The sequence below is a fragment of the Heterocephalus glaber genome, unplaced genomic scaffold, assembly GCF_053883595.1.
Source record: "Heterocephalus glaber isolate CG9 unplaced genomic scaffold, H.glaber_assembly_v1.0 deba00001532, whole genome shotgun sequence".
Classification (NCBI taxonomy): Eukaryota; Metazoa; Chordata; class Mammalia; order Rodentia; family Bathyergidae; genus Heterocephalus; species Heterocephalus glaber.
Genome location: NW_028258330.1, coordinates 4,687,196 through 4,710,747, shown reverse-complemented (window position 1 = coordinate 4,710,747; position 23,552 = coordinate 4,687,196). Strand labels below are relative to the sequence as shown.

The window sequence follows — 23,552 nt, the reverse complement described above, 5'->3', positions numbered from 1 at the left end:
TCCCTGGATAAAAGAATACAATTTTGTTCTTCTGAGAGGAGACCCTCTGTCCTTGGGAGAGGTGGGCTCAGTTTCTACCATAAGGATATTAATTGTCCAGTGGATGGAAACAGAGGCCTTCGGGAGGGCTCTGGGAAATGCTCTTCTTCCTAACAAGAAAGAATCAGGTGGGCACAAAGATTTTGCCCCCTGCTACCTCTTGGAAACAGCCATATCAGGCTGGTAGGGAGGTAGCTGGTAACAAAATAGAACTGTAGAAGAACATCATGGAGCTTCTGAGCTGACCCTTGTACCACCTGCACTTAGGGTTTTCAGTTAAAGTCATTTAGTACTCTGATTTGCAGACACAGGTTAGGCATTTCCCTGCTAGAGATTATGTTGTACTCAGGCTTAGTCTAGGACTGTGGTGGGTGGCAGGGGGCTAGTAGATTTCAAGAGTGATGCAGATTAGTTTTCCAGTCCAAATGAAGAGGATGCATAGCATAATTTTTAGAGGTGGGGAATTGAAATGAACCAGACTACCCAACGAAGTGAGGGGAAACTATTCCCTCATCAGTGGCTTTGTAAGGCTCTGAAGCCCAAAGCAGTCTGGGACTGGGCATTGCCCTGGGATGTGGCCTTGTGTAGGAAAGATGTCCCAGATGACCACTGGAGTGAAAAAGGACAGGGGGACAGAGATTTCAGCCAGCCAGGGTAGGCCCTGGGAACCTCAAGATCAGGGTGCTCCATCAGGAATGGTGGGAGAGAGGCAGGTGCTGTTCAAGAGGACAGACAGGGCTATCTTTGGCAAACGGAAGTGGAGAATGTGGCAATTAATTTCAGTGATTGGCTGGTGAAGGAGGTCATAGGTTGCTATATCACTGAGGTGTGCAGCCCAGGTTGTACCACCAGACTAGGGTGGCTTGGGAAAATGGTGGGTGCTGCTGTGTTTATCCTCCCTCACATGTCCCCAGTAGGTTTGACCCACCTGGAAGTCAGCACTACTCTACATTTATCTGATTTCCATGTATGGGAATCAAATACTTGTTTTCAAAATTTAATTCAGCAGATGTTTGCTGAGCCCATATTCTGCCCCAGGCAGCTTGTGAGGCACTGGGGAGAGGGAATGAACATGTGTTGAAAGGAGGCTTGTAGGAGTCTACGTGAGCCACCTGTAACCCTTGGTGAGTAGTGGATTGTGTACTCAGAGGGGCTTTGAAGCTGACCTGTGCCAACTACTGGAGGGCAGAAAAAGAGACCCTTCTGCAGGAGCTGTACCCCACTCAATGGCTTTGCTGGAGCTGGAGACCACCCTGGAGGGACCCAGGACCCAAGAGGTAGGCAGGGATCCAGAGCTGCAGCTTGTGATGATTTCTGATCCTGTGCTTGGGGTTGGCTTGATTTTGTTTTTGATTTCCTTCCCAAGACATTCCTAAATTGGAACATCACTCTATTGTGCTAATTGTGACAGCGTGAGACCTCTGTCAAATAACTGCAGTGCCTGTGCTCTGGGGTTTGGAGCCCTTTGAGCTGTAAAGTGTGTTCTTTTACATTAACGAACACCTTTCGCCAACCTAAAATGCACCAGGGGTTCCCAAGAAAATGGAAAAAGTGGTTTCTCCTAAGTAATCCCTTCTCCCCACCCTTAATTTGGTTTGGGATAATTACAAAATGACTGAGTTTTCCCTAACTGAGGGAGATAGTGGGTGCAGTCTACTCCACCCATGGGCCAGAGCTTCAGATTGTACCAGTTTCTCAGTCCTTGGGGAACTGGGGTTGAATAATTAAATGGTGCTGGGTATTGAGAAGTAGCCATATGCCTTTAGCTCATTCTCATGATCTCATCCTTTTACATTTATTAACCTCTAGGCATGGTTGCTCCATAATGAACAGAAAATCTTGTCTTTGGTTTGCTTTTTGTGCGGCTTTACATGGTTCCCATCTGAAGTGGAGTGAGCCCAAGTTTGCCACCAGGGAGCAGCTGGTGGAGATGTCTGGAGCACCTTCACAGTGTAGGGGACAGAGCCAGAGCAAATTAAAAATCTCTGTCTTCTTTAAGTGAGGACTTGCAACTAATGTGCTAACTAAACTTTCTGTGGAATCGTTCATATAAGTGACTTGCTGTGTTTTTTTGGAATCACATCCTAAATATTAAAAAAATTCCAAAGCAATACCCATAATTGAGCACTTTTTATCTCCAAGCATTAGTTCCATCCCCAAGTAACGGTGTTTGGGAGACGTGGACATCAGTTGGTTAAGAGCCCAGGGCTGTGGACTCAAACTGCTGGACTAGGCATCCATGCAGGGCATAGGGGAATGTGAACATTTGAGTAAAACCTTCAGTTTATTTCTTCAGTCAGAAATGTTTTTCAGTTGGAAATCACCTCATATTTTTAGAGGAAGCGACAGACATGTGCAAAGTGTAGATAGAAAAAATTTTACTATGATTGCTAAAGAATTTCTCATGGAAAGCCATTTCCAGTAGAAAGTGGTGTTGTGTGGTCAGGTTTTGGACAAGAAAAATGAAATACACTGTTGGCTGAGATAAAATCAACCTCACGGAGAACAAAGCAGAAATACATTTATTTAGGGCTTATCAGGACTGCAATCCAGGAGAGACAAAATTCAGGCTGTCTTGAAAATGTGTTTGAAGTTTTAGAAGACAGTGGCCATTTCTATACCTTCAACTGTGAAGGAGACCATTAATTACATCTCTCATTTGTCAAGAACTGGGATTGGAGCTGCAAAGGTCAGACTGTCTTGTAAGAAAGGATTGGGTGCAGTCTCAGGAAGCAAGGGAATGGCTCCATTTGTGGCTGGAAAGCCTGGTGAATTTCATTTTGTTCAGCGGGGGTCACAAGGTCACCATGCACCCAGGTGCCTGTGCAGCAGTGTGTGTGCTTGGGACCCGTATAACAAGGCCTCTTGACTCCTCTGTAAATGCTGCACCAAAGCAGCTGCGCTTCACTTTCTGGAGGGGGCAGAAGAGGAAAGACAGATCAGTCCCAATCCTTGTATGCCCCATTGTGATCATCTTGTGGGATGGTGTCGGGAGCTTGAATGGTGCAGAGTGGCCCCATGAAGCCCTGGCCTGCCCTGAGCTGGCCAGTCCTGCCAGCTGTTGATGAATGTGTTCCTGTTGTGGTTGGAAATAGGGCGACGTCCTTGACCACTTGACCATGACAGCTGGTGTGGTCAGGAGCACAGAGGTGCCTCCTGCCCACCCTGCTGCCCTTCAGGCCTGGCCTCTTCCTCCGTTCTCCATAATGGGAAGGCAAAGGAAGGACTGGCTGACTCGGCAGGAAATAGGCCAGGCCCACCCTGATGCCATCTCTCCAGGTATGGGAGAGGCACCAGAAGTGTCAGCTGCTGACTTGGTCCAGGTAGTTTTTCTTTGCAGTGCTTGGTACTTCTCCTTTGCAATGGTTGGGGGATTCTTTTGTTTGAATCTTTCCTTTTTCTGTAGGGGTATAACATAGATTAAATCCCTAAAATACACTTAGGAGAATCTGGATCAATAAAATTTTACATGTGCAACCAGCACCCAGATTGGAATTCCAACTCTGTGAGTATCCCCGAAACCTCTCCCTGCTCCCCACCCTCTCAACCCTCCCCACAGGGAACTACCATTCTCACCTCTGTCCCCATCAGTTCACTTCTGTTCTGGAAGTCGTGTAGATAAAATCACACATGCACACTCTTGGGCCTGGCTTCTGTGCTGCCATGAATAACACTCATGTAAGTCTTTCATTCAGCATGGACTCCTGCTCTTGGGTTCTTACTAAGAATGGAGTCACTGGTCCAGAGGTTTGAAGAATTCAGTGTAATTCAGTTAAGCATGTGGGAGGTGGCAGAACACATACCACTTAGCTATGAATAAAACTGTGCATCCCAGGGTCAACCAATGGCAGGGCTAAGTGGATACTCACTCACCTCAAGGACAGGTGGTCACTGAAGGCTGGCTTTGAGCCTTTGCTCTGCCACTTTCCAGCTATGTCACTTGGGTAAGAGTATGAAAGCCTACTCTACCTCAGTTTCCTCATCTGTAAAATGTTCATAAAGTTGATGATGCTACTTCCTGCCTGCAAGTGTACCTATTTCACACTCTCTCCTCTATATGGCAAAATAATTCAACATAACTCTGTAGTGGTTAAAATAGTCACTGAGGGCTGGGAGGGTAGCTTAATGGTAGAGCTCTGTTTGCCTAGCATGTGTAAGGCCCTGGGTTTCATCCCCACAACTGAAAAAAAAAATTATACATCCCTTCTCTTGTTCTTTAGTTTTAAACCAATCAGCAATTTAAAAAGAAGAATTAAAGTACAGTTTTGAAGGTATCATTAGAATATGGTGAAATATTTCATGTATAAACTTAAATTTTCACTCATCAAACAAAATCAGGACACCTCCCATGGGTGCTCCAGCTGTGTCCTGTTCTTGACAAGGCCTGAGCTGTTGCCAGTCATTCTAGGTGTTTCACCTCCATGCAGGCATTGGAGGCCCAACCTGAGTCCCAAGGCCCAAGCAGGAGGAAGGATTCCAAGCTACAGTGAGCTTACTCTGGGAGCACATCCATGCTGTTGAGTGCACACGTGACAGAGGCCAACTCTGTTACTGAGAATTCTCCAAATTAACTTCCATTTAGAATGTAATATTTATTAAAGGGGACATCATGAAAACATACCAAATTGAAGCTTGGTTGTAAGTCACTACAAGGCAGCAATAACTACAGCTATTATTTTGAACGTCGTCTAATGTTTGAGGAGAAATGTTTTATTGCTGATGATATTTAGTAAAAAAGATGAAATCTCATTGGTATTATTACCCTATTGAGATACTCTCCTGATCATGCATCTGCTTATTTTCCCCACCCAGGCAGAGTTCTCCTACTTTCCCACTCAGCTCTGGGGCTTCTGAGGGACATTGAGTCATTGTCAGAGATTTACTGAGCCCAGCCAGTATGGGCACCACACTGACAGGGAGGACAGGGGTGAATACAGCAGAGTCCTAGACCTCTCAGAGCTTACACTGCAGAGTAGGAAGGGGAGGAGAGACCATAAAAAAATAAAAAAATGAACAAGTAATCCTACTATGCACACTGAGTGATGGATGTGTGAACACTGCCAAGCAGGACAGAGAGGGGGGTGACCACATTGTAGGGATGGTCAGAAGAAGTAATGTAGGAGGCCATGTATTGTTCAGCAGTGAAGGAGTGGGCCACATAGATACCAGGTAAACATGAAGTGCCTGGGCCCTGGCAGGAGGCCTTTGTGAGTGGCCAGGGCAAGAGGGGAGAGGAGCAAGCAATGTGGTTGTGGAAACAGGGGTGGCCATAGCAGGGGCCGTGAGCACAGTGGAGACACTGAGTGCCACCGAGGAAGATAGGAGCTCACCAAGGCTCTGATTTAAGCAGAGGAAAGACCAGCTCTGAATGCCTAGATTCTGCTAGAATCACTGTGGCTACTGTGCTGGAGATAGATTTCTAGTAGGTCAGGAATAAAGGTGTGGCAGTTAGTGTGGAATATCAACCTGATTGGCTTTGGGATCCATCTGAGGACTTGGGGAGCACCCTTCTGGGGATCTAGATGGATCTTAGAGGCATGAACTTGGGGTCTTTGTCTGGTCCCTGGCCCCTTTCTCTTTGGCACTGTTCCCTTGCACTGCTTCCCAGCCCTCATGAACTGAGCCACGTTGGTCCACCACACCCTTCCACCATGAAGTTCCTGTCTTGGAGCCAGTTGACCAGGGAGTGAATCCCCTTAAAACCTGAGCCATATTTAACCTCTCTTCCTTTAAGTTGTGGGCTTTGGGCTTTGTGTTCAGCAGTGGGAAAGCTGCCTGATATAGAATGGCAAGAGCAGAAACAAGAGAGCAGCCCAGGAACCCAAGTGAGAGAAGATGGCCTTGGTTACAGAGGAAAGAGAAGGCTGGATTTGTGCTGGAATAGATGGTATGGGTATGTGTGTGTGTGTGTGTGTGTGTGTGTGTGTGTGTGTGTGTGTGTGTGTGTGTGAAGGATGACCAGCTCTAAGAGCTTTGGCCTGGGCCCCATAGACTGCATTAAAGAATGCTTGGGAGCAGTGGGTTTACAAAGAATCCCACATTCAGTCTGCCATGCCTGGTTGGAAGGGCCTGTGATCACACCAGAGGGGATGAGGAGGACCCTGGGGCTGAGTGAGTGTGCAGTGCCCTGAATTCCGTGTTCTCTGCAAACCTGTATGTTGAGATCCTACCCTGCAGTGTGATGGTACTTGGAGGTGGCACCTTGGGAGGTGATGAGGTCATGAGAGTCAAGCACCATGAGTGGCATCAGTATCCTCTGCATGTGAGGGGACAACTAAGTTAGAAGTCTGTATTGCACCAGAGGGTCCTCACCAGAACCTGGCCTTTCCAGCACCCTAATTTTGAGCTTCTACCTCCAGAACTGTGAGAAATAAATGTCTGTTGTTTAAGCCACCAAGTCTCTGGTACTTTGCTACAGCAGGTCAAACAGACTAAGATGAGCACATTCAGTGGGTTAGGACAGTGGGGAAGAGCCAGTTGTGGAAACTTACAACAGAGAAGACAGAGGGCTGGAGGAAACAAGTGCTTCCAGCAGAAGGAGGGGACAAGGAATCTAGAAGGATGGAGGTGGGGAGGTGCCCTTGGGATTGCTGAGGATTAAACAAATTGATGGGCTTGAGACAGGGACTAGGCTCTGCAAGCTCTCAATGCTAGTAATAACCACTATTGCCAATATTAAGCACCACATTTAATTGTTTTAGTATTAATGTTTTAACAATTATCCTTACAAAGATATTAGTATTTACAACCCTGGGGCAACAGGGGGATGGTGGTTCTCCAAGAGCCGATAAAATCTTTCTACATGTTGAGCAGGAGAGAAGAATACTGATTTCTTCTTTAGCCTTACTATTTCTAGAGTCATGTTGCACATGCTCCATTCTAGAAGCAGCAGTTGCTCTGACTAGAACTTGTTTCCTGCCTTGCTGGGATGCTGTTTATCTCTTCTTTGTCCTCTTTCCTGACTGCACCATATGGGGCCATTCCTATGTCCTTTCATGCTTCTGCAGTGAATGGAGTGATGAGGTACCTACCCTCATGAACTACAAAAGCCACTTGTCTCTTTCTACTCTTGGTCCACTTCTTCTCAGCTCTGATTTTTCCTGCCAGATGAGTAAGTTCACTTACTTGAGGACCACATGTATGGCCTTTGCAAAAATACCCAGATGTCTATGACCCGAGAGTCTGGCAGTCTTACTTTGCTGAGAAATTGCTCTTGGTGTCTCATACTTGGGCCCCCCATCCTATAGGTAGGGAGAGTGGACATTCAGGTGGTCACTTATATCTACCAATCAGAAGCATCTGGCAGAATCTTAGTGTGAGGGTGTGATGGGCATTGTTGCCCTTTTTTCTTAAACCATACATGTCACCTCACTTGGCTTTGCCTGTTCCCACCTGGTCTCTGGCCACTGCCATGACAGCAGCTCCATAGGGTGCATTTTTAGGACAAAGAAGATAGATAAAAGTCTAGTCCACCTGGAGTCTTTGGGCCAACCTGGAGGAAGGTGTGGTAGCCTGAACTCTTGAGTATAGTCATTCAAGATGAGCCAAGGCTTCCAGGGTAATGATGAGCTGGCTATGATAGATATTTGTTATTCAAGTCAGAAAGACAGGACTTTTGATTACTCTGAACTCAGTGTTGCAATAAAGAGAAGCTTTGGGTTATTCCTCATGTGTGTTTCCTGTGTACTGAATGAGGCTCTAAGACACCTGGCCCCCACAGGCTGGCTCACATCCTATTTGGATATTGAATAATCATTTGCCAGCACTCAGGCCTGTCCTGCTCAGCTTCTGTGACAGAATTTCTGGGATGGATGGATTATAAGCACAGAAAGTTATTTCTCACTATTCTGGAGCCTGGGATGTCCAAGGTCAAGGTGCTGGCTGGTTGGTGTTCAATGAGGATGTTCTTCCTGGTTCATAGATGGCCATTTTCTTGCTATGTCTTTACATGGTGGTAAGGATGAAGGAGCCCTCTAGGTTCTCTTTCACAAAGACACTAATCCATCCATGAATGCTCTAACCTCATGACCTAATCCCTTTCCAGACCCTCACCTCCAAACACCATCATGTTGGGAATTGGTTTGTACCATAGGGATTGATAAGGAGAGGGCATTTTGTCAATAGCAGTGTCCAAAGCCAAACTTCCTGTCATTCCCATCCCAGAAGTTCTTTCCTGTAATGTGCCCTGTCTCAGTAAAGACAATGTCATTCTTCTATTAGTTCAAATTTTGAGCCTTTATCACTTCCCTCATATACTAAAATATAAATCCAGAATCTGATCATTTCTGAAATTCTCTGCCTACAGCCTGGATCTGAACTACCTTTGTTGGTCACCTGGAATTTTCAGGAGTTTCATAACTGATCTCACAGCTTCCCTGCTTACCCCTGCTCCCCACTCCCTTTTGTCATTTCTCCACCCAGCAGCCAGGGTGATCTGTTTTATCATAACAGTTCTACTCCCTGCTCAAGCCCTCTGATTGAGCCCATCATGCTCAGGCAACATCCTGATCTTGAGGCCCTGTGTGATCTGGCCTGGTTACTCCTCAGCTCTTACCCATCCTTTTCTCTGTCCTTTTCCCAGTGCCACACTAGCCACCTTGGCCTCCTTGATGTCCCTAGAGCAGGATGGGCACAGCTCAGTCTCAGGATCTTTTCTTCCACCAACTCTCCTTGCTAGAGGAGCTCTTCTCAAATACTCATGTGGCTGCTCACTCTGTCTCTTCTGTGTCACCTTCTTGGTAAGGGTTTACCTTGATACTGATGAGAAAGAGGGTGGGGGAGAAAGAGAGCAACTAAAGAATGACATTTCATTTATTTGGGAATAAGCAGGGAGCATTGCAATGTAGACCAGCACATCAAGGGCCCTGGATATTTTCAAGGGGGATTGGGTAAAGGGAAGCTTTTGAAGACAAAATGAGAAAGATTAAATGTTGTTTTGAAACAATAATTCTTGGCCACAGGATCAAAAGTTAATCCAAGGTTGAACCATTACTGGACACACACATTTGGAAAAGTGTTCTTATGCTTGGTTATGGTCCTGCAGGAGTCTTCTGTGATAGTTCTTGTTATCAAACACGTGTATGAGATTCCCTGCCTCAACACCTCCCTGTTTTATTTATTTCATTTTATTTTTAGGATGCTTTGATACAAGTGACTCCATTTTGCTTCTGACAATTCTCATACCACCTAGTGTACAGTTCAGTTTCCTGTCCCCCTGCTCCTTACCCTTTCAGCCCCTCCACCTCCCCTGTTTTGTTTCTCTCTATGTGACTCCTCCCCTGGAGTGCAAAAAAGTGATTAACCACGTGGACCTGAGGTAGGCCAAGTACATGCATAACTTGACTGTTATATCATAGCTGAGTGATGGAAGACACAGATCTGACTGCCAGTATCCTTGGCCTTCACAGTTGACTGAACATCATGTACATGATACATGACACAAAATAGGCTCAAAGGACTCATTTCTAATCTCTTGATGAGAACTATTTTCAAAGAGAAACTTATTCTTCACTTAGACTTTTGATACTTAGGGTACAAGTGGAGCTACTGGTGACTACTTGACCATTATGCAACAAGATGGTGTGACAAGATGATACAAGGATCACCAAAGGCCAAAAGGACAGGACAAGATGGCAACAGGATGAGGAAGAGCTTCTCCCAGGCACAAGTGGTAGCTGGGAGTCCATGGTCCAGAAAACCTGGCTTCTCCTAAAGCAGTGATGTCAAAATAACAAGACTGGATATGGTTTAATTAGACATTTCAAAACTTCTTACACATGCTGAGCCATTTTTACAGAAGGCAGGTTCAGTGTGAGATTTGAGGGAAAAACTATGCAACTGTTGATGCTGCCTTATTGCTTTTAACAGCAAAACCTGGTAAAATATAAATATCCTCCAACCATAAAATGAGAGGCTGAGTTATGGCATGTCCATGCATGAGCAAGTCATGTAGCCTTTAAAAATCATATTTCAAACAACTTTTAGAACAGTGGAAAATGCTCATGATATAATGTTGATACAAATTTATATAAACAGTGTAATTCTAATGGTGTGTTTTAAAAGTCTCTAGAGATAAAAGAGATTGGAATGAAATATAACAACACATAATAATGTGTTTCTCTGGATGGTGAGATCATGATTCATTTTAATTTTCTTTTTATTCTCATTGAATTTTTCCAAAGATTTTTTACTTTCATGATCAGAAGAAAAAGCAATTTTTAAAGATAAGAAAAAAGAAGCAGAGTGCTTTATTAGCATTTGGATCTGCAATGTCTCCTAAAGGCTCATTTATTAAAGACTGGGTCCCCTGTATGGTGCTATTGGGAGGTTCTAGGACCTTTGAGAGGTGGGGCTTAGTAGGAGGCCTTTAAGGCATTGTAGGCATGTCTCCAAGGGAGGGGATAGCAGGACCTGACTCCTTCCTGTTCTCTTTTGTTTCCTGGCCAGAAAATGAGTGGTTTTGCTCCATCGTGTTTTCTTGTCACGATGTGCTGCCATGCTACAAGCCTAAAGCTGTGGGACCAACCAGCTTTGATCTAGAGGCTCTGGGACCATGAGTTAAAATAACACCTCTCTCTTCATAAGCTGATCATCTTAATTATCTTGTGATAGTCACAGAAAACCGATGAGCATATCACTAATCATCAGGTTGAAACTTTCCTTAAAATTAAACTATCCTTTCCACATAAAGGCCCAGAAAGCATTCATTCCATTATGAATTAGAGTTGCCCCTGTATCTGTGTCCATCTTCTTTGTTGGTCCTGGGCTCCTGGATGGCAGAGCCCAAATTGAGGTCCTTGCTGATGATCCCTGTAGTGCCCTGAGTGGGACACGTCTGCCACCTGGTATGTACTTAGCAGGTTGAATTGCAAGTGTGTGGTCCAAGTCTGGCACTAATAGCTGCAAGAAGAGAAATGAAGAGATGAAAGGAGGCAAGAATTCACCCTAAGGAAGGTGCTTTCCAGGTGGAGTGCATGGATATTCTGCTTTGCCTCTCTGTGCCTCATTTTACTCATTTGTAAAGTAGGACTAACAACCATCATCTCCTCATGGCACTGAGTGAGGTTATATGGCTTAGCAGAGGTAAAGTGCTCTCAACAGCTCGGGGCATGTGGAAAGTGCTGGAGAAGCTGCAGTTCTGTTAGATGCTCTTGCACAGGCATCACCTTCTGGTAGAGCCTGTCAGCCCCAGCCGGGACCAGGCTCAGTAGCTGTGCAGCTGTGGCTGCGTTTGGCTCCTCCATCTCCTCCCACATTCTACTTTTTATCTGCTTGTTTGCAAACTTCTTTCCCCTGTGGAATCATAAACCCCCTGAATTGGGGAATTTATTAAACTTTATATTCCCTTCGATACATGGCACCTGGCAGGTACTAAATAAAACATTTAATTAACTTAAAATAATGTGTTTGTTTTTCTTCCCAGGTGCCCTGCTTTTTCTTTTTAAATCACAACATTCCTTAAACTCCAATGGAAATGCATTCTGCACCATATAACACCAGTTCTGAGGGAGTCAGCCTCGGCTTCATCCTCAAGGCAGGACTTTGGAAACGGAGCCAGAGGAGAGGGCTTCTGCTCATGGCTCACAGCTGGGCAGCAGTGACCACACCCTAGAGCCCAACCCTCAGGGGGACCCTCATAGCTATCCCTACAGACACTGATCATAAGTGCTTCCTCTTTCCAATCACCTTTGGGTGGATGCCCCTCTGTGGGTACAGCTCCTGGGCCCTCAGCAAATGTTCCAATGGATGCAGATTTACCGGTCATAAACTTAAGCCGGCCCTGGGCTGGACACACTTTCAGCCCATGCCTTGCCAGGTAGGTAGGGAGAATCACAGGATACATTCCAGAGCCAGAGGGAAACAGTGACCTTTCTTCCGGTCCTGAGGGAGGTACCCAGGAAGTTAAGGCCAGCCCCAAATTCTAATTCTGTCTTGCTGAGTCACTTGCCTTATTAGCTTAGGCAACTCCATTAACTTGGTCCTTCTGAATGCCACCCTCAGGCCCAGGGAGAAGCCAGTGGGTTATGACCTCCCTTTCCTGCAGCAAGGTGGGAAGTCATGGGAAATGACCCCTGCATTTTTCAAACATAAATGGTAATTGACAATAACCAGTTGCTTGGTTGATTTAGGAGCCTCTGGAGAAGGCTTCCTGTTTAACCTGTGAATAAGGCACTCCGAGTGTGATCGTGAGGTTGCTGTCATTCATCCTGGCATGGGAGCATGTGTTTGCTGGTGCCTGACTCATGGGCTGAGTTCGCCTGCCACCGGATGTCACAAATAATGTTGCTATTCAAAAGAGGAGGGATGTTAGCAGCAGGGCTCAAAAATGATTTTTTTTAAAAATTAAAAACCTTATTTATGTGTCTTCCTGAATATTCCAAGCCCTTCCAGGAGGAGACACAGTGATCTCTGTTTAGCTGGTGAGGTGGAGGAAACAAAAACCACATTATGTGTAATACCCCTGAAGCCAAATTACAATATTTACCTCTGCGTGTTAACTTGACATGCATAATTATCTACACTTAGAACAGAAAATGGAAGAAAAGGTTCAATGAGCAGCCACCTGTGTGTGGTGAATAATGTTGTTCCAACAGACACAAAAGTTGTGGGGGAGGATCCAGGAATGGGGGGAGGAAGTGGAGTTCTTGAGCATCCTTTGGAGAGAGAGGAAGGAGTGAGTAGGAGGGAGTCGCTGTGGGTGTTGGCCATACTCCAGAGGCATGGCTGGGAGCAGAAAGTCCCTTTGTGTGCCTCATCAAGGGTGGTAAGACATCCTTCAGCAATCAGATTGTCATTTCCCCCTCTGATGTCCCAAGGGTTCCTGTATCAAAGATCAGGATAAAGAAGCAACAAGGCAGCGCGGCAAGCTCAGGGCACATCCAGACTCCTGAGGCAAAGAATTAAGGGTCATTCTATGAAGGGCCCCCTTTGGTCTTTGTGGCTGACTCCAGATTGCCAAGGACACATGGAGACCCAGCAGTAAGGTACACATATTCCAGCTCTTGCCTTGGTATCACCTCCCCCATTCCCATAGTTTGGAGAGCTCTGATGCCTCTTCTGATTTTCCCTATGGAACGGAGCCAAACTCCCTTGGGCACACTGGCCACCTGCTTCCCCCTTTCCATTCCCTACCAGGTTTTCCAGGAATACTTCCTAATATATGACTTTCACATGAACCCATGTACCATTAAGGGTGGGCTAAGAAAAATTCCCATGTGCCAAACAGAGGATTCTACTGCTCCAGCTGCAACTGATTGGCCCAAGGAGAAGGTTCCTGCCTAAAGCAAACTGTTGAGGGGTTGGCTGAAGAGGTCTGTTTAACAGTACTGGTCCTAAATGCCAATTGATTATGCCAATCACAACCTCTCCTGCTCAGTTCAAACCCAGACATATGGTCGGCAACCCCAAGAGAAGCAGAAGCAGCAATGGCGAGTAGTCATCGCACCAACATAGCGAAGCCATGTTGGCCAATGGAGCAAAGACAATCTTTACACTGTTTGAGCTTGTTTCACCCCAGAGAGCCTGCCTTCTGCATGTCCATCCAGTCTGCTGAGGCCTGGCCCCTTTTCTTTGAACTTTGCACAACCTGCCCTTCTTTCACACCATTGACCAGTGTTGCTGCATTCATCAGTCAATTTCGTGTTACTGCAGCAGAATCCCTGAGGCAGCTGACTTATGAGGAGAAAAGGGTTATTTAGCTCATGGTTCTGGAGGTTCCAGTCCCAGACCAGGCAGCCCCATTGCTCTGAGTTCTGGTGATTGTTCCAGCTGGCAATGGTGGGAGGTGTGTACCAGTGTGAATGATTCACAGTATAACTCAGGAAGCAGAGAGAAAGAGAGAAGGCATGGGTGGGGTCCCAGAGCCGCCCTGGAGGCACATCCTCAGTGACCTAAAGGCCTCCCATAAGGCCCCACTCCCCTAAAAGTCTATGCTTTTCTCAGTAGCATCACATAGAGGACCAAGCTTCATGAATGGGACCTTGGGGGCCATCATCCCTCTCCAAACTATGGCAATGACCATGTTCCCATGTTCCTGTTCCTTGCAACCTTACAGAAGCTTAAGAATACAGAAAAGAACACAGAAACAATAATCCCCACATAATTCTAAAGCCCAGAAACTGTACCTTAGCCTACCTCTATTAATATTGTTAACCATATATACCTGTGTGTATATATTACATACAGTTGGGTCTATAAATTATATATCATGAGAATTCCCCATGTCCAGAAAAGTAGAAGTCCATGAGTGACATACTACAAAGGATTTCATTTCAGGCTAGACCACAGTTTATTGACCTAATCCCCTATTGGGTAATTACGTTGCTTCTAATATTTTACTGGTGTAAATATTACTGTGATGGCCCTCCTTATACATAAATCTTATTCTTCATCTCTAAATAGTAAAATTATCACTGGGTCTTGGGGGACAGATTTCTTACAAGCCTCCATATAGTAGGGTCCAAATTCCCATATTTGGCCACATATTGAGGTTTGCTGAGGAGCTTCAGAAAGTACTGTCTTAGTTACTTTTTTAGTCACTGGGACACAATAGCCAACACCCCTAATTTAAAGGAGGAAAGGTTTATTTTGGCTCACGGTTATAGTCTGTAGTAGGCTAGCTCCAAGAAGACTACACGGCAAAGGGGCCTGGCAGAGAAGAACTGCTCACATCATGGTGGCAGGAAAGCAGAGCATGAAGGGAGCAGCCAGGAAGGGAAATAAACCCTTCTAAGCCATGCCCCAGTGACCCACTTCTTCCACTACACTCCATCTTCTAATAGCAACCCCTATAATCCAGTCACCCCTATAATCCATGGTATAAACCATAATGGGTTCTCCACCCCAGAGATTGTGGGTAATGGGGGCTAAGGGGTGGCTGAGTTTAGAATTTTACAATTTTTGGGAAAGTTTCATGGGATTCTACAAGAAATGGGACTCTTTATGCTACATTATTTTGAGGGTTGCTTTCCCTGTTAGGTTTGGGGAGACTTTAGCTGTGTTGGGATCCTATCACCCCTTTGCTAATGGTGGCCCACTGCCTGATGACACTTGGATATCAACCTGCGTGGTCAGAGTTGTCCAGGGGGAAGTGGCTTTGGCCTTGTGCTTTCCATTGCCTTTCCCCCTTCTCTCCCAGAGTTTTTCAACTTCTTTCAGTCTTTAGATTTCTTATTGTGAAGCAGCTGGCCATACAAAGCAAGTGATTTGTAGGATAGGAGAGAAGTTCACAATGTTTCACTTTTCATAATAGACTGTCATCCTCTCACATAGCTATAAACAGAAAACAAAAGAGCGATAGCCACACCCAAAATATCTGCAGCCAGAAGACCTACACACCAAGGCAGTAGCAGCATATATCTCTAGAAGAAGACATTTAGTTTCTTGCATTTTTACTAGTGTGTAAATGACTGATATTCAACTCTGGTTTGGAATACATTTTTACAATTTGATATTGCCTCAAGATATTCCACCAAGACAGTGCCCTCAGAGAGCTATGAAGTTTTGCTTCTCTATCCTTATTTCATAACTTATCTTATCACTTGAAAGACAAACCCTGGAGGCAGAGAATCTCAAATTCCAACAAAACGAAGAGATTAAACTCTGCGTTGTCTGTTTGGAAGCTAATAATGCTGTCTTCCTCCCATGAGGCAAAGGACAAAAGCTGGGGACATGGTCTCCTAAAAGCAAATGAGGCTCTGGTACCCAGCTAGTGTTTGTCAAGCCTTAGGCCTTGGCAAATCTTGGGTGCCATCTTGAACTACAGGCTGTAGTTTTCTTGCAGACTTGCTTCCTGGTTCTGCAGTTTTCAGCTGTTGGCAGGGTCTGTTCCGGGCTCACGGACACTCCCATGACCCAACTGTTGAGCATGATTCCTACCTCCGGAATGGACGTATATAGCTCCTGAGGACGGACTCTTAAATATCCAGGAATTGCAAATCAGTTGTTTAACACCACCATTATTATAAATTAAAGTTTGTAAATCTATGGTTAAATGCATTATATTAAAACAAAGGTAAATATCATCACTCCTCACTTCCATGCTATTTTGCTACCTTTTTCTGTTTTGTATGATCTCAAGGTTATGAGGATCCATTGCTTGTGTGTGTGTGTGTGTGTGTGTGTGATACTGTTTTATGGTGTGCTGTAAACTGTGGAATCACTTTTGCAGCTTGGCCTTGGCCTCAATGGGAGTGTTTAGACCACAGGAATAGGAAATGTTGCACATCAAGGTTTTTACTCTTTTCCCCTAGAAAGCCAAGTGTGAAGCATTTGCCAGAACGTTGCTCATTTTGTCCCCCGAAAAGTCTGGAGATGTCTCTGTCACATTTTGTGTTAGGGGGTGCTACTGCCATCTCATAGGTGGAGGCCACGAGTGCTGATAAACACCCCACAGTGTACATAGCTGCCCCACAAGAAGTTGTCCAGTGCCAGGTGTCATTAATGTGCTCCTAAGGAGTCCTGAGCTAAGCAGACCAGATCACACCAGGTCAGCCTGCTTTGCCCTCAGCCTTCGAGCAGGGACAGAAGGACCATCAATGAGGATGAAGGATGGCAGGGCAGCACCAAGCTCCACTTCATCATTGTCCCGCTGGGCAGAGCAGAGTTGATTCTCCTCTAGGGGAAACTTCAAGGAGCACAAATGTCACTCATCGCTCAGTCCTAGCTCCACACTCTCTCCATCCTTTCCCAAAGAAAGGTGCTTGAGCTTTGAGGGTGGGTCCATTCCTTTTGCCAGAACCAGAAAAAAGATGAGTATGTTCCAAACTCCCAGAGCAGAAATCCCACTGAGTATGGTGCTTCCTGGTGGAGAGATTATTGTTGGGGGCTGGTCAGATAACCTTGCTGGGCAGCTGCATGGATATGGTGACATTGCTGGCATTGTACTTGGTGACACAGTCACCTGAGGGCTGTCACTTGGGTATGGACAAGTTCACACTTAAGAGGATCATCTGAAGAACTGATCCCGATCCCTCAGAGATCTCGTCACTGAAATGTAATCCATATTTTAACCTTGGACGCAGGTTTTTAAATCACAGTGCCAAGCATGTGACCTATGTGACACACTGTAGGTGCTTACGAAATACCTGAAGGAGGAGGAGGGGAGGGAACCGAGTCCGACCAGAGGCGGCCGCTAGGAGGAAGGCTGGGCTCAGGGCTCCCCAGGTTCCTCACACTGGCCACCCGCGGGGCGCGGGAGGCTGAGACCTCCGGGAGATTTCCGGGGGTGCCACGCGCCTCGCAGGGGAACGGTTGTCAAGGTCCTGCCAGGTCTGCGGTCCCAGTTGCTAGGGCCTCCCTCTTGGGGCGGCCGGCAGCGGCGCCCCCGGAAGGGGTTTCCGAGCGGGAAACTTCCGGTCTGGGGTCTGCGGCGGTGGCGGTGGCGGTGGCGGCGGGCGGCAGCGGGTCGGTATAGAAAATGGCATTGGTGTAGCGGCTCGGGCTTCTCCCCGCGGCGCTGCGGAGGGCTTGAGGCTCGCGAGCCTCGTTCACCGCGCCCCACTTGCTCGTGCACTTTACACACATGAGAGAACTGGAAGCTAAAGCTACCAAAGACGTACAAAGAAATCTTAGCAGGGCCAAAATCTATGCAAGATGGTTGGTGTGGTGAGGATATGCTATTGCCTGGAAATCGCCCTGATGGCTGGGAAGAGGAAGAGGATGTAGAAGTTGGAATGTGGGATAGTAACTCATCTCAAGAGCTTAACTCATCTTTAAATTGGCCACCATATACCAAGAAAATGTCATCGAAGGGAATGATGAAAGGTGGAAACAAGCAAGAAGAAGCATGGATAAATCCATTTGTTAAACGGTTTTCAAATATCAGTTTTTCGAGAGACTCACCGGAAGAAAATATACAGAGCAATAAGATGGACCTTTACAAGACAAACAAATGGAGATAGATAAACATAGCTTAAATATTGGTGATTACAATGGAACGGTTGGGAAAGGCCCAGGTTCTTGGTCTCAGATTTCCAAAGTCTTCCATGGCACGCAATCCTTATTTTGATAAGGATGGCATTGTAGCAGATGAATCCCAAAACATGCAGTTTATGTCCAGTTAAAGCATGAAGATTCCCCCTTCAAATAGTGCACTACCTAACCAGGCCCTTGGCTCCAGAGCAGGGCTGGGTATGCAAAACTTGAATTCTGTTAGAACGGCAATCCCAGTATGTTTGGTGTTGGAAACATAGCAGCACAACCCCGGGGCATGCAGCAGCCTCCAGCACAACCTCTCAGTTCATCTCAGCCTAATCTCCATGCTTATGTGCTTCCTCCATTACTCTCCCCTCAGGTAGCTGTGCTGAACTAGGTATCCCAACTAAACCACCTTTCTCAGATCTCCCAGTTACAGTGATTGTTAGCGCAGCAGCAAAGGATGCAGAGTCAGAGAAGCGTGCCTTCCGGTAACCGGCAGCAGCAAGACCAGCAGGGTCGACCTCTTAATGTGCAGCAGCAAATGATGCAGCAGTCTCGTCAACTTGATCCAAACCTGTTGGTGAAGCAGCAGACTCCGCTGTCTCAGCAGCAGTGGCTCCATCAGCCAGCCATGAAGTCATTCCTGGACAATGTCATGCCCCACATTACACCGGAGCTGCAAAAAGGGCCATCACCAATAAATGCTTTCAGCAACTTTCCTATAGGAAAACTCAAACTTGAATGTAAATATGAACAGTATTTAAGAGCCACAGTCAAGACTAAGGAAGTGGACTACAGTGGACAGCATTTCTGTGAACACATCTTTGGATCAAAACTCCAGCAAACATGGTACTATTTCAAGTGGCTTCAGGCTGGAAGAATCTCCATTTGTTCCCTATGACTTTGTGAACAGCAGTACTTCAGCCAGTCCTCCAGGCGCCATAGGAGATGGCTGGCCATGTGCCAAATCACCTAATGGCTCAAGCAGAGTTAATTGGCCACCAGAATTTCACCCTGGTGAACCATGGAAAGGTTATCCAAACATTGACCCAGAAACTGACCCTTACGTCACTCCTGCAGTGTCATAAACAATCTTTAGGGGCCGGGGATTTAGCTCAGTAGTTTCACCACCTGCTGCTCAAGCGCAAGGACCTGAGTTCGATCCCCAGCACCACAACAAAACAAAACAAAACAAAACAAAACCCCAAAAAACAATCTTCAATTAATACTGTTCGGGAAGTTGACCACCTCAGGGACAGAAACAGTGGGTCATCCTCATCCTTGAACACCATGCTGCCTTCAACTAGTGCCTGGTCATCCATTTGTGCCTCCAACTACAGCATTCCCCTCAGCAGTACAGCACAAAGCACTTCAGCCAGAAGTAGTGATTCCAAATTGACATGGTCTCCTGGTTCAGTTACAAACACCTCTCTGGCTCAAGACCTGCAGAAGGTTCCTCTGCCACTTAAAAAAAATCACTGCTCCTTCCCACCCACCTCTGGAACTGACTGGTCAGAAGCCACCTTTGTCTACGTGGGATAATTCTCCCCTTCTCATAGGTGGAGAATGGGGAAGTTCTGACACCAGATACACCCAAGGTTCCAGCTGAGGTGAGAGCAGCTCAGGGAGAATAACAAATTGGCTTGTTCTGAAAAACCTTACACCTCAGATTGAAGGCGCCACCTTGCGTACCCTGTCCATGCAGCATGGCCCGCTGATAACATTCCACCTGAACCTCCTGCACGGAAATGCTCTGGTCTGTTACAGTTCGAAAGAAGAGGTAGTGAAGGCACAAAAGTCTCTGCACATGTGTGTACTGGGGAACACTAATATTTTTGCTGAGTTTGCCAGTGAAGAGATCAGTCGTTTCTTTGCACAGAGTCAGTCCCTGACCCCTTCTCCTGGCTGGCAGTCTCTTCGGTCCAGCCAGAGCTGGCTGGGCTCCCTGGACTGTTCCCACTCATTCTCCAGCAGGACCCATCTCAGTCAATGGAATGGTGCTGGGCTGTTGGGAACTAACTGTGGAGGCCTTCATGGCACTTCCCTCTGGGGGACCCAAAAGCCTGTGGGGTCCCCCAAGCAGCAATGACCCCCGGGGAATTAGCAGCCCATCCCCCATTAATGCTTTTCTTTCTGTTGACCACCTGGGTGGAGGTGGAGAGTCCATGTAACGCCTTAGGTGTAGCCTCCACCTGTGACCTCAAGACTCAAAGGAAAGGAGCACTATGCCACCTGCAGCCAGGGCCACCTGTGGGAACAGCCCTTTTCTGCACATTCTCCACTTTGTTTTCCCTGAAACATATTAGTTTGAATACTTGAATCATGCAGACCAATATTATAATGTGAAAGGTATCTATCTACACTCCCAAGTGGCGCCATACATGCTAACTGTATAGAGTGAGCTCACTTGTGCATACTCATCATGTTTCGGCTTTGGATTCATTCACTCCCCCTGTTTTTGCAAAACCATTTTTTGGGCTGATAACGTATGAGCTTTTACCTTTGCACTGAATGATGTTCTCCATCTAATGGGCAATATGGCGGGCAGCTGTTCCAGTGTAAATGTTTACTCAAGGGTGTTCTAAAAGGTGTGCGCTCTACTATGCCTTGATGTTGCCTACCTTTATCACGGTATCGAGGAGTTTAAAAGATCAAGTGATGATACTGACTTAGGATTATTAATGAAAATACTGCACCAGTTTTTTCATGTTGTAAAACTAAAGAATCTCGCTCTGCAGTTTGAAAAACTGTGGCCACAGCTGTGACTTGCAGCCCACCTGCCACCCAGGACAGGCCCTGCACTTTGAATAGGCTTTCCATTTTGTTTTGAAGGTTTCCATGTTGAACCTTCTTGTATACAGATTTTTTGAGAAAAAGTGTTTACTCTTCCATCATTTAAAAAAATTTAAAAGACAAAGAAAAATGGAGGATGATTTTAAAGGTGCTTTCTCTCTCTGGGAAAAAGGAGCAGCATTTGGCCATGTTCTTTCGTTTTTCTATTCCTGTCCTAAATCAAAGAGCATGGTTCTCAAGAAAACCAGTTGCCTAGTTAAAAAAAAAAATCCCCTTGTAGTTTCTTATAGGAAAAGAAGGAAACCCCCACTTTTAGCACTGATACTACATATTGCTCTGTTAAAAGAATTTTCTCTGCCACAGAAAAAGAAAAAACAAAAAAAATGCTTAAAGCTGGAGTTTGACATTCTGCTTTCAGATGCTGTCTTTTTATTAGTGATGATGGTTTGCTAATAATCAATAGGTAATAGTTTTTTGTAACCCATTAAGTGGCTCTCTGTTTCTGCTCTCGTGACTGTGTTAATGTCTAACTGTTGTACCTTAAAACCAAAATCAGTTAACTATGCATACTGTAACCAAGGTATTGGGCTTACAGAATTGTTTGTTGTACAAAGAAAATTCTAAATGTTGTTGAAAACTAATGAGTTACACCATTTTAAAATTTCTTTCCTCCCTCTTTCATCACTCACAAATGGTATTATAATGCTTGCTTAGGCAGAGACTAAACAAAGGTAAAAATTTTAATAGTACAGAATTTGCCATCACTTCATTGCCTTGATTCTAACCGTCTGTGTCCTAAGATGCAAAAGAAGTCAGTGGCTTTTAACCATTTACAAATAGAATGTGATTATAAAATGTACAGTTTGGTTGTGTTTGAATTATGAAATTTTCTTCAGATATAATAAACCACGACTTTTTGGCTGCTCAACATTAATTGTCTCTTTTTTGTGAATTTATTTGCAGGCTCTTCTTTATAGTGAAAGTTTGTAAGTTGCTATGTATGAGGTTCTCATAGAGCAACCAGTTAAAAATCTAAGCAAATATTTGAACATTTTATCTGAACTCATCTGCAATTTCACCCTGAGATAATGTGAGAAGAATGGGAAACTGTAGCTTGCTCCTTTCTGTCCTCTGAGCATCTTTGGGCTCTTGCTGCCCACAAACTCTGTGACTTCATCTTCCCCACCATTTGTGCCCATCTCAAGCCTCAGCCAGACCGCCTGGACCTGGAGCTTGCGAGCTGATGGTGTGCTAGTGCTAACTCAGACCTCTGTCACACAGTGGGGACACATGCCCTGACAACATTAGTCCACGTGGGGTCAGGCAGCGCCTGTGTTGTGTTGCAGTGTGTGACTCCAGACCATGCTCCGGCTTGTAGGGTGTGAGCTAATGTTATCGGACACCTTCCTAGAAATAAATGTTCAATGCATTCAGTGTATATTGACTTCCATACTGGTTTTTCCAAAAACCAAATGTAGCTTTGAAAAACCATGTCTGGAGATGTTTGGATCTAACGTTAAGCTGATGACTTTGGGGCTTTGAGTAGTATATAATGACTTCAAAACTGCATTACTTGTATTGTTAAAGTGTTTGAGAGGTTTTTGCGCTTGTTATGTGGAAATAAAGTGTTTTATTTTAAAAAAAGAGAAATACCTGAAGGAATGAGTGAATAAGCGAATGAGTGATGAGTGAATGAATAAGGTCCAGAGATATAAAGTGACTTTCCAGGAGTCACACAGTGAAATAGCACAGCAATTTCCCTTCTTTCCCCCTCTTTTCCATTATGTTTCATTTGGGTTGATCCCATTCTTGGGGCTCTAACGTCCTCTTCCCAGCTGGATCTGTGTAGGGGCCTCTCTTTCCAGGTAGACCCCGAGGGCAAGTGGATGCTGGGACCACAGCACAGGAGCTCAGCCTAGGACTTGCACACAGTAGGAGATCAACAACATAGGCGTCAACCCTGTGTGTCCTGGGTCTTGGAGCTGATGCCCAGGGCTCTGTGTGGCTCCACTCATTGAGCTGCTCCGAGTCAGCCTGCAAGTTTTTGCTCTTGTTGGTGCCTTCTAATCTGTGGCTTGTAATTAGTTTCCTCAAAATTTCCACAGGGAAGAAATTGAGAAATCAAAACCAAAACAAATGTGTACATACAGAGTTGATTCTCAATATTCAAGTTGAGTTCTATAAAGTCACTGAAAACACTGAATTAGTCAGTACTGAGGAAATACCTGGCTAGGTTCGTGAGACCCTCTGGCCACAACACAGCCCTCCAGACCCCTGAACAGGCAGGGAGAATAGGGTCTGCATCCCAACATTTTGGTCCAACCCTGGTCCTCCTTGGGACATTTTAAATTTGTGAGTCTGCAAATCAAGCCAGTATGAGTCACCTTTTACTTTTCCCCTTTCATATGGACTAGTCCTGATTAATTTGTCCATTTAGTAAAAAATACTTTTTACTGTGTTCTAAAAATGAAATACAACTGATGCTGTTTTATTCCAAGAACAGGAAGCTCTGTAGTTAATGAGGCTTTTACATAAGAAAGCTTTTATGAAAACACCCTCTCTGACTACAAACACACAGAGATACTCATTGGGCAGCAACTCTATTTCAGGCATTAGAGCAGGCTTTGGTGGGAGCAGGCTTTGCATATGATGGTCTAAACCTTCAAAGACCATGGGTTAAACTCATTTCAACTTTTAATAAATTTTTCCATGTGACAAAGAAAAACTAATTTTCTTCCTACCATTTGTTTTGCTTAGCTCTTGCTATGATAATGCTGCAGTGAAAACCAAGCAAAAGTTCTGGT

At 45.4% G+C, this 23,552-nt stretch overlaps 1 pseudogene; it reads left to right on the top strand.

Annotated features, from left to right (window-relative positions):
* The first annotated feature begins 1,265 nt into the window (after positions 1 to 1,265).
* Positions 1,266 to 20,126, top strand: LOC101702265 (trinucleotide repeat-containing gene 6A protein-like; annotated as a pseudogene).
* The last annotated feature ends 3,426 nt before the right edge of the window (positions 20,127 to 23,552 follow it).